This window comes from Etheostoma cragini, chromosome 2 (genome assembly GCF_013103735.1).
Source record: "Etheostoma cragini isolate CJK2018 chromosome 2, CSU_Ecrag_1.0, whole genome shotgun sequence".
NCBI lineage: Eukaryota > Metazoa > Chordata > Actinopteri > Perciformes > Percidae > Etheostoma > Etheostoma cragini.
In genome coordinates, this window is record NC_048408.1 from 26,692,632 (window position 1) to 26,705,094 (window position 12,463).

Here is a 12,463-nt window from a genome sequence, read left to right on the forward strand (position 1 = left end):
GAGGATTGCTCGAATGTCAGCTAACAGGTCAGTGGAGCCCTCCGCTGACGGATATATGCCAGTTAGACAGGAACAGAGGTAAAAAATGACAGCAGGCCTTGCATTAAATGCTGTAATACAATAGCATTGCTCAGCTATCTTGTGTTCTAGATAAAATGCATGTATTCTCTCCAGCATCTGGACTAAACTTGAATGTAACAAAATTTGAATTATCGGCAATGAAATAATTTGTTACTTACTCAATTCCAAACCTTTCTGTCAAATATAGAGTGGCATACGTGGGGATAACTATCGTTGAGGATAATAAACACAGAATTAGGCTAAAACTTTCCCCAAACACAGGAAATGTAACCAGTGGCTTTTTTTTTCAAAATGTAGAACGTTAATTACAAAAGCAAAGGGCATTTCTAGACTTACCAATGCTAATCTCTCATTTAGATATTGATAATAAAACGACAGGCATGTTACTTTTCATATTCCCGAATGCAGTTGCATGTAGCCAAGGAGGACATATAAAGGATGAATAAAGAACACCGTTAAATATGAAGCAATAGAGATGTACATGACAACAACACATCCCTTTTTTTCACGGAATAGGTCAAATATAACATTGGTTACTTATTTGGTGAATCAAGGTAATGGTGTTTCATTTTTTTCATTTGTTAAGAGGAAATCCTTAAACAATTATAAGATACTTGTAACTCCTAAACAGGTTTCCATAATTTTTTATCCTGTTTAAGGGTTGTTGGATGTAACTGTTCAACTCACTTATTGGAAAAATGTTCTGTAATCTGTCTGTTTATAAGAAATACTGTGTCTGTGCTCTTTTTTAATGTACACTTTTTTTCTGTTTCACCTGGAATAGCTTTTTGTAATAAATGTGTAAACAATTTATGCTGAAAAAAGGTTAATTCCTCCCAAAAACACAATTTTTACATTTTAATATTTTAAAATCACTCACGGATGTTACCCTGTTAGATTTTTATCAAATTCCAAAATAATAGTAATTTGAGCTGTGCCTTATGACTCCCATATTGAAATGATCTGTTTTATCTGTTCTGGGAACATCCATCGTAAACAACTGATCTTGAATGAAACTATCTGAAATTTTGACCTTTTTTTTACAGAAGAACATGTTTTTGTTTTCTTTTCTCAGGTACAACAAACTATATGAAAAATCTTCTTTCTGATCAATCTCAATATTTATTGAAAAGTTTTACACATAAATGTAAATTTGCTAAAGTAAAATTTTACTTATTTTTTAGAAAGAAATGCAGCTATATATTACCATTTGTACTTGTGATGTAAATTATCTATTTATTTTTTTGTGTATTTTGATGCATTCTAAACTACTTAAAAACAGACTTTAGTGTGCAGAGATGCCCAGCATCAATTTTCTGTGAATTAGTGTTGGCATCTCGTTATTTGCCGAGCTGGCGTAGAAATCCATTAGCCACCTCCAATTTGTACAGAATATAGCAGCTAGAGTTCTTGCAAAACCCCAAAAGTAAGACCACATTACTCTATTCACGCCTCTTTGCTTACCTGGAGTTTAAGGAATTTATTTTTAAATTGTACTGCTTGCTGCGTGCTGCTACATGCTTTGTGGTCTCACACATCTGTGTATTGTAACTCTGATGCTTGACTGAATAAACAAATATATATGACTTCATCTTATTGTCTCAGCTGGCTCTCTCTTAGGATCAATGTAATACCAATTTAACAAATGTGCAGGGGCATATACAGTAGGTCTTTTATTGGAGTCATACACATCGTCCCAAAAGGGGGGGACACAGAGGAGATAATCCGCACCAAAAGGTCTATTATAATTATCTTGGTTGTTTTCCGAAAACCAAGCAACGTTGGCTGGAAATCTGACTGATCAAATAAAATAACAATTCACAGGCTTGTATGAAGCCAGTTGCACGTATGTTAATTGTTCTCAATCAATCAATCAAAATATATTTATATAACACTTAACAGCAACCAGCAGGTATCTAAAGTATCAGAAACCAAGAGTAGAAACACATATCATACAACAGAAAGATTCAACATAGAAAACAGTTCAATCAGAAAGAAACAGAAGAATGAAGTTGTCACACCACTGCCAAGTATTAGTAGCCAGACTAAACATCTGTAATGGTGCAAATATCAGGGGGTAACCTGTCCCAGAGTCTCGGGGCAGCAACTGCAAAAGCCTGACAGTACAGTTTGTAACATCATGTGGATATTTATAATGCTCAATGGTCAACTTTCAAAGACTGTTTGAGATTTAAACATTGAATGTATTTTTCTTCTACACTAGCCCAATTATATATAAATTGTCATATATTGCATGTTTTAAAAAGGGTTTTAAGGTTTGGGTTTTTTTAAGGGTTTTTGTAGTGTTGTTGGTGATACAGTATGATTAATGTCTTTATGATCAGCCCTTTATTGAACAATAGCTCAAGAGACATTTTCTACCTTGTGTAATAAGGGTGTATACATGCAGGTTATGTTGAATGTTATTGGATGTACATAGTCATTGTCTTGACTAATCCGTTAGTAGAAATATGTGTATGACCAATAGTAGTGTATGTGTCCATCTCTGGACTAGAAATGTGAGTATTTGGGGACACATTGTAAACCTATAGTAAACTTCTTTTTTAGTTTTTTCAATGTCTTTTTTCAAAAGTGTTGACGTGATTCCATAGACCGTTAAATGCGTGATTCCAAAAGCCCAATTCAACAGAACAGTCTGTATTTAACATATAATGGAGAAATCAAAAATAGACCTCCTCATCACTTCAAACAGAAGAAATCAGTATCCGAGGTACTAGTGAATCTTTAGCGCATGAGGTAAACTCACAGTCCACTACTCCATGCCTCAACCTCAGGCTTTCTGTCTTTGCATCTAACTCACTTAATCTCACACTGGGGTTTGTTGTTTGCATGGAAATGAATCTAAGGAAACGAGTTGAGTTCGTTAAAAGGAGAGTGAACAAAGGACGCGGAGTGATGCAATGGTGCTCTGGTTCGGCTTTAAGAAGGCGATTTTGTGTGACCAGGGGGTCAAACCTGCTTCTAGGAACAATGGTGTCGTAATGCTAATGGTAATGCTAAATGAAGCAAAGTTTGGGGTCTCTGCTTATCCTCTCCTTCCCCTACAAGCTCCTCTACCTACCCCTTGCGGTTGAAAACATTAACTACTACCTGCTCTTTCTCAGGTCATTGTAAACAGTTGTAACCCCCCCTACTGCCAGTCATTGGTAAAAACACAGTGGTGCATGAAAAATGCTCTTAAAGTCGAACAGTAACCCTTCTTTTTTTTTTTTCTTTTTTTTTTCGTTTGAACCACAGGCAATCAAAGTTTGTAGTTTTGTTGTGTTTTTATTTACCGGCCCCCTGGTTCAAACAGTTCTTTTATTGCTGAACTCAGTGATTTTTTTTTGTTCTCTATTGTTGGGTTGGAAAAAGTGGTTATGATTGGTGATTTTAATGTTCTTGTCAATGAGAATTCTTGCACCTCAGCTGCAGATTTTTTTAATGTCACTTGTCATACTTTGGACCTCGTTTTAACACTTGGTCTAAACCTTGATTCTACTTGCTCTAAGGGGCTGCATGTTACTGAAGGTGGCTGCATTTTAAATTTTTTAAATTTAAATTAGATACACAGCCCAGTAAACATATAACATTTAACATGTTCTTGCATCTCGCGGCTCACTTCTTAATTTCCTAAAGTGGCCACAAGTAAATTGCGACTGGTTCGCTCTGTGAATTCCTCCCCCTTGTTAAATGACTCCACTTGCTGTTTTCAACCTATACTGTATTTCAGAGGGCTGAACGAGAGTGGAAAACCACCAAGCTTCATGTTCACAGGATCCATCACAAATCTCAACTGCTACTGCATGCTCTTTTCATTCCACATGCCATCAATTTTGAAGCATTTTACACCTTTTTCTCTGCTAGAACTCATTTACTCGGTGAACAGTATCATATTTTCCTCAACCCTGTTAGATGTTATACCAACTTCCTTTATTAAAAATGTCCTTGGGTCCGTGAGTATTTCTGTGTTCTCCATAATCAGCTTCTCTCTGCAAATTGGTTGTGTCCCACTGTATTTTCAACAGGCAGTTGTTCAGCCACTATTAAGAAAACAAATCTTTAGCCGTCATCTCCTGCTAACTATAGAACTATCTCCAAGATGCCTTTTATTTCCAAAATAAATTAAAAAAAGTTGCGGCCAAACGTTTCTCTGCTACGGGAGAAACACACTGTTCTGTTTTTATATACCATTGAAGTTTCCCACTGTCTTTCAGGATGACATTATTTTCTTTAGGCAGTTTGTAATGTGTATTCTTTAGAATTGGAATAGATTTCAACTGACAGACCTTGCTAATGATAAATATCTTGTTCAGGATGGTAACATTATACAGTTTGCACTTGAGGGCAGCAAAACATCTGACAACAACCAAACGTACTTATTCAAACCCAAACATCATCCTTTTTCTAAACCTAACTAATTTGGTTTCATTTCTTAGCGTTAACCACATGTTTAAAACAGCGAGTGTTTCACAACGTGTGCTGGTAAATTGGTTTTCCCTCAAAACGTAATGTAGTATGCAGTTTCATTGGGTGGGAAGGTAATGTTTTTAGGAGGCAGGGTTGCATGTAACGATGTTACGAGTCTGCCACTGCCTGCGAACAGAGATGTGAGAGAAGCAGTGGCTAAAACTGAAGTTCCCTTTGTATGAGCTGGTTGACAAAATGTTGAAGTTTAACCTTATTGGTTGCTGTATTCATTCCTCCTCTCCACGCTGCCATGAAGTGATCCCTGTAGCCAGTGGCGTAACGAGCCAACACTGGGCCCTTAAGCAGGATTATCAAGGGGGGCCCCCATACTACAGCATGTGACAACAGTGCAATATCCACGAGTAGGCTACCATGAATAGAACAGGATAGGATCATAGAGATACAGGATATGAGATGACATGACGCACACCACAACAACAACAAAAACGCTGGTGAATGTGCACCATAACACATGAAAACACACACAAGGGCTGTCCCTTCAGGATTTCGCAGCCTTTTTTTGAGATTGTTGTTGCCCAAAATGGCTCATTTTACAGAAGCTTTTGTTAAAAAAATGCAATAAAAAGTTGTGATGTCTTTTGTATGTTTGTTACAATGAAGATGCGGAAGACAATAAAAGTTAAAAAGGGAAAAAAGTTGCGTTTTTTTCACATAGTTCTTTAAAAATATAAAGGAGACTTGTTTTGGGGAGAAAAAAAATTATTATTTCTAATTTAATTACTCTCGGATGAGATTTCCGAGGGACCTTACCAAAAAGGTTCAGTATGCTGCAATTGTTAGCATAATACAAAAATGGTTGAAAACAAGAGAGAGACAAAAAATGTATTTATTGCATGAATTAAATATGAACATATCACTATCAGTGGCTTGTTGATCTTTACATTGTTAATTTCCTATCCTGGGCTGGGACATCCTGTACGTCTGATCGGCAGTTTTTCCTGCATCCACTTTATGTGTGTGTGTGTGTGTGTGTGTGTGTGTGTGTGTGTGTGTGTGTGTGTGTTTGCGTACGCGTCAGTCATGGGGGAACAGAGCAGCAGCCCCTCCCGCTGCAGGGGCCAACAGGATTGAAACAGCAACTGCTTCAGCAAATCGTTATAGCCGACATTGATGGTAAAATGTGTACAGGTTGTACGGTCTAAAATGTTTTATTTGTCGTTGGATGTTTTGTCGGTAAAAGTGAAGTGTTAGAGTCACACACATCTCTTCTGTATATCAGAAACAAGGAAATTAATTTGACCCGTTCTTCTCACTCCCGCTTCGTCCGTGGCTCTCAGCTCAGAGTACGTGTGGGACTGCTGAGATTGTCTTGAGTAATGAAAATGCGACAGGGGCCCCGGGTGTCAATCAGTATCTTCCAGTCACGAAGATCCCTGATTGGTCCGGGCCCGTAAGCAACTGCTTACCCTGCTTACCAATGATAGCTGTGTTGAATTATGATAGTAAGAGATAACTTCAGAGCCAGGTAGGGAGAAAGAATAGTCCCAGCAACCAATCATGTGCACTCCTGTGGCTCAGTGGTAGAATGGTTGCCTGCCTGTCAGAAGGTTGGTGGGTTGACTGAGCCCTGCGTTGCCCCTGATGTGTGAATGTGCGAGCGTTTATCTGGTGGGTGCGACCTTGTACAGCAGCCTCGGCCACAATGTGTGAATGGTGAATGGTTCCTGTATTTATCACACAGATGAGAGTGGTATTAATCTTCTCCTTGTCAACTAATGGCAAGAAAGCAAAAAGGGCATTTGTATAAAAGTATTACTTATACTATAAATTGAGCTATTTGTGATCTAATCTTAAAGGGATGAAAGCAAAGTGCGCATTGACAGTTGTGAAAAGGGAATGAAAAAAAGAGCCAACATAAAAGGGGTTTCCACCCTGTTCTTTCACTCGTCTTCTTGAAACACAGGACTGATGTCACTATGCTAGTGTAGGGGAACCACATTAACCAGAGTTTTTTTTACGTCAGTTCACAAGTTGACAGGAGATGGACTAGCTTTTGATGGGAAGCCAAAGTCTTCAGTTAAGTCTGAATGAGTCTACAGGCATGAAAACGATTAGCTTGAAGATTCATGTAAAACAACAGGGGAAGAACTTCTGACAGAAAGACACTGGCGAGGTAGGTTCTTGTGTAAATTATCTTTGACATAGATCAAGTATAATGAATGAATGAGTCACTGACGGGAACTGATGCTATAACAGAAGTAGTAATGATAATGATGATAACGTCGGCATCTGTCATAACGATGATCACAGATCTTTTTGATAACATTTATAAAAAAAAAAAAAAAACATTTTGAACTGAGCATACTCCTGCTATCTGTTTTTAAGCTTTCTTGCCAATGAAATATGACAATGACAGCACATGTCTGGTGTTTGCATTGGAAACTTGAGTTGCAAGTTATGTCACTGTGGTAACAAACTTTTTTAACCAAATCTTAAAGGTTCTATGACATGCTACTTTTTGGATGCTTTTGTATAGGCATTATTGGTCCTGTAATACCATATCTGAAGTGTCTTTTCCGAATTACAGCCACTAGATCCAGTCCCACAATGATCTTTCCTGAGGATGTGCCATTTCAGTGTATGTAACTTTAATGCACCCAATGTGTTCTTACTGATCCCACACCGTTCCCAAGTCCACCACAGGTGGGTGCCAAGAGATCCTGGCAGAGAGAGGCGTGAACGTAATACCTGTGGCTTAGAGGATCTCTATTACCATAAAACTTGAAGGAGGGTAGACAAAAAGTATCGCTGTCCCCCTTAATCAGGCTCCAGTGGACCTCAGTAGTTTTTGCACAAGTAACATAAAAAAATGTAATAAATATAAGAGATCAATAAAGGAAGAACATTCATGTTTTATTGTTTTATTTCTTATTAGAAACAACAGTAGCTTTCTTGGAAGAGAAGGGGGTTAGGAAGTGGTTTGTGTTTGTGTGTTTCTTGTGCGTGTAGTTTGTGGTTATTTCCGTGCATTTGAGAAGAAAGTGAGTGAACGGAGCATTGGAGCCGGTTAGGGGAAATCCACATGTTAGTAGAAGACACATGAATCAGATTAGAAAGAGGCAGATAGTAGCTGATAAAGTGAAACCTGAAAGAGTTCTCTATTTGTTGTCTTTATTGAAAGTGCTACTTGACCAGTGAGGTTTTTCCCCAGTATCAGTCACTGATCGTGAGCAGGATGAGTACAGACCTTTAGTGACTTTTAGGGGAAGTTGCTGGATAGTAGATCATAACTTTGAATCGTGTCATTGGGTGTCATGATGACACAACAAGTCAGCTGGTTATTCTGAACCTACTGTATCTCGTCACAGTTCCAATCAGGATAGAGAGATATAATTAGCCATATCGTTAGCCATTAGTCCCCAACATGGATAAAGCTGCAAAACACTAGACACTAACCACTGTTGTTATCAATGTTAAAATGTGGTTAACTATAGCAGTAGTACAACCGATTGATACTTTCTAATCAGACATAAACGAAAATGAATACAAGGTTTGTTCCTCGATGCACAGTGAGTCCGACCTGTGACGAATCAGATCATAACAAGAGTTATCTCATGAGTTATAAAGAGTTATAAACCAAGAGCCTGGGTCTGTCCGAGGTTTCTTCCTAAAAGGGAGATTTTCCTTGCCACTGTCGCACTGTTTCTTGCTGTGGAGGGAACTATTAGAACTGCGGAGTCCTTGTTAATTATAGAGTGTGGTCTAGACCTACTCTATATGTAAAGTGTCTCAAGATAACTCTTGTTATGAATTAAAATTGAATTGAATTGAATAGAGTAAGTCTAGACCACACTCTATATTTTACAAAGACCCAACAATTCTAGTAATTCCCCCAGAAGCAAGCACTTAGTGCAACAGTGGCAAGGAAAAACCTAGGGTGGTGAGGAAAACTTCTATTCAGGGAGAAACCTCGGACAGACCCAGGCTTGTGGTAAGCAGTGGTTGACGATGCCAGTTGGGGGTGTAATGCACAGTGGAGATACTATTCCCAATAAAGATAACAGAACAATGATTAAGAATAGTAGTTGTAGTTGTTCATGATGTAGCTGGGCAGTGCAGGGCATCACAGGCTGTAGCAGGGCACTGCAGAGCATAGAAGGGTTTAGCAGGGTTAATCAGGGCACAGCAGGGCGGGGAGCAGAACCACGGCGACAGCTGCAAACATGATGTAGGTGCCACCCTAATCCAAAGAAGACTGCTTGGCAACAGAAATCACAAGGGCTCCGGGGAACAAGCTCCCCAGAGCTGGGTTAGTGACAAGCATTTCTGGGACATGAATGCACACAGATGGAAAGGGAGAGGGGAGAGGAGCTCAGTGTGTCAAAGGAAGGAAGTCCGCCTGCAGTCTAAAACTATAACAGCATAATTAAGAGCTGGTGCAAGTTAGACCTGAGCCAATTCTATAATGGTTGATAGATGACTCTGACGACTATGAAGAGAAGCAGAGAGTGGAAGGGGTGCTGTGTCTGTAGCTACACACCCTCCCTCGCCGGTCCGGGGCCAACGCTCTCACTCCTCACTCCCTAACTATAAACTTTATCAAAGAGGAAAGTTTTAAGTTTACTCTTAAATGTGGTGACTCTAGATTTGGAGCTGGTTCAATGGTTGAGATGACGGCAGAGATGGATACATTTCCAAGATGGCTATTGTTTTGTTATTCAGTTAACACATCTGTGTCCCAACAGGTGACGGTACGTCAGCGCGGACAGCAGTGTGTCCAGGGTACATATAAATATGTAAGGAATTAATGTTTAGGCTTGCCACACATAAATGCAAAAGAAGGGAGACTCAACCAAGCTGGGAGCAGGGAAAAAGGAAGGGCTTCAAAGTTAAGGGAGTTGGTCATACAGGTAGGTGCATGCAGGCAAAGTGGCTGGACAGCTTAGTGAAGAGTGCATACAAGTGATCTGACAGGAAACAGGTGAAAATTTGCTGGCATATATTTGCAGGACTGATGAAGAAGTGGGAAGAGTTGTGTGTGAGGGTGGATGGTTAAAGGATGGCAGGGCTGGGGAGGGAAAGGAGGGTACATGGCCTCGGACAGCCAAAGTGACAGCGCAAATGTAAACATTTCCCATCTTTTACAACATGTTGATCCTCAAGTTTATCTCTGTCAACCTTTGGGATGTGATCTGCCTCCGTTCGATAAACGTGGCCCAGCCATTACAGTTGCCTTTGTCTTATTTCAGTGATGATTTTGTTTTTACAATTTCAGGGTTGTAATCTTCTTTGGCCACACAATGCCATGTTGCCTTCTCAACTACCCATTGAGAAATGTCTCAATCCTTTTCATATCAGCTTTGGTATCCAGAACCATACAACAGGACGTGCTTTGTCTCTCATACTGATGTAGCTTCTGTTCCAAATACTATGAAGAACTAATTTGTGATACATATGCGTAACCTTTTGACCATTACAAGAAGCCGCTGGCCTGAATTTCTAGACAGTTATATACTGTGGCTTTGAGAGGATGTGTGCAGTTCAGCTTCCCTTTTCTCAACTTTTTTTTTTAACATCCAGAAATACCAAAAGAAAAAAATTGCCGATCAGGAAATTAATGCATATAACTGGCAAGGCATACACTACAGCTTTTTGACTACATCATTGTGACGACAAGTTAATGAACATGATTGCTGAGGACATGATCTACAGTCTGATTAGTTCTGTTTTAAGGAAAGGAAGTGTCGTTAGCATGACGTGTGGTTTTTAGAAAAATTTAACATTTGGGTTCTCAGGAAAAAAACAACTCTGACCTTTATTAAACCGTATAAACAGGTGACCAGGTTGTCTGCAAGAACTTTGGCTGTTTCCTCTTTGCAAGGAAACTGAAAAAAAATTATATATCCACATATAGATACACAGTATATAGATATAAATGTTGTGTGCACATGGCAAAAAAGACAAGTTTGCTAGTGTACTTCATTAGAAATGTGTTTTTACAAATATAAAATGTTTAAAATGTCTTGAAAAGATGTATTGTTGCTGTTATAGTGCAGAGATAAAGTTAGCTTGATGCTTGAGGGTCGGGTTGCAGTGGGCTGTAATAACCACATACCACAAATCTTGTACCTGACACACACATTTATTTTTCATCCTGTTTTTGACACACTTTAAATGTCAGTGTGGTTCAGATTCAAAAGCAAAAAAACTGAATGTTTGCCACCAGCTGCAAAATAAGAAGAAACACTCAAATCAAATTTAAGATATAAATCTATGAGAAGCAGTCTAGGCCAAATTTGAATACTTCACTTGAACAAACAGTATATACTGGTTTTCAACATTTGCACATACATATAAACTGGTACTAACCACTTGTACATGGATGCATACTTCAAATGAACATATACGTATATAGTTCACATGCATGAATAAAATGTACTGTGAGTATGTGTGTATGTGTGCATAAGTTTGTACGTAGACATGTGCATGGGGTTTGTGTGCTTTGTGTAAATAGACATAACAGACTGGGGAAATAGGCTGCAAGGAAGTAAAGGATTGTAAAAATACAGGTGACAAAACTGTAGCATCCACACTGAAGTAGCCAGTATCTATCAGTGTGAGGGCTGTGTTTTTTTTGTTTGTTTTTTAACTATTGAAACCCTGTATCAGCTTCTAATTATGGAAACAGGTGCAAACCAACACTGCCATTAGAATGTGTCGTTAATTATCAGTTGAAGGAAAATACAAGAGGAAACTGCTCTGAAGTTTTAACATGCCTAACCACAAAAACTTTAACGTGAAAACTGCTGAAATTTTCACACCCTCAAGCGTAGGTAGATTAAAATCGAGAGGAGTAAAAAAACTAATCTAGATGTGAGGTAACATTTCTTAGTAGTGACCTTCAAAGAGTGCAAACTTCTTCTATTTGCCTATGTCTACATGAGGTGGTTTGCCATTTCCAATAGCGCTTTGAAGCCGAGCCTGAGCAGCTTTAGCAACAGGTAAGCACTAAGAATAAGACTAGTAAATTACCATGTAAAAGGTGCTGCATATCACTTATTGATTTTGTAAGATACTTTTCCTGTCATCTATTTGTTCATAATTTAGGCAAAAATGGCTGGTTAAAGTAATAATAAAAAAAAAAAAAATAAGAACTACAGTCCGCCCTGCATTGTTACCTTATCTTGTGGCTCTGCCTTGGAGTGGGACCATGTGTAAAAATCTACATCTAAATTGTTTTAGTTAATAATAATGTGAAAACTTAACATCTCATTTGACTGGTCATCACGTGACCACCTTGCGGTCGCCTTTTTCGTGGAATATATCATTCAAATTCTTGTGCATAACCTTTTGTAAAGTACCATATGAACCCGTTCTCGAGAATGCATTGAAAGGCGACAAAAATCTGCTTACAGCCTGGTGTTAAAGTAAGTAAGTAAGTAAGTAACATTTATTTTGTATAGCACTTTTCTCAGATGAAGATCACAAAGTGCTTCACAACAAAAGCATTTAACAATTCTCATAAATTCAATACATCATAAAAATAAAAACAAAAGATTAACACGTACACATAAGACCAGCCTAACCACCCTATGATCTAGTTAAAAGCCTCTTTAAAAAACAAAGTTTTCAACTGAGTTTTAAAGTGTTCCACACAGTCTAAGCAGCGCATGGAAGGAGGCAAAGCGTTCCACAACCTGGGTGCAACAGCTTGAAATGAGCGGTCCCCCCTAGTTTTAAAATGTGTATGGGGGGCAACTAATAGTCTCTGGCCTGTTGATCTCAAACTACGTGAGGATGTACGCAGCCGTATCAGGTCAGAGATGTATGGCGGTGCCTGTCCTTGTAGGGCTCTAAAAGTTAGGACCAGAATTTTGAAGTGCAGTCTAAATATCACTGGTAACCAATGAAGTGAAGCTAAAACCGGAGTAATATGTGCCCTTTTACTCGT

The 12,463-nt window shown here is 38.7% G+C and overlaps 1 protein-coding gene across 5 annotated transcripts in view; it reads left to right on the forward strand.

Annotated features, from left to right (window-relative positions):
* Window positions 1-12,463, forward strand: part of LOC117952358 — a 31,081-nt gene that overhangs the window by 16,670 nt on the left and 1,948 nt on the right. The gene's annotated exons all lie outside the window — the stretch shown is intronic.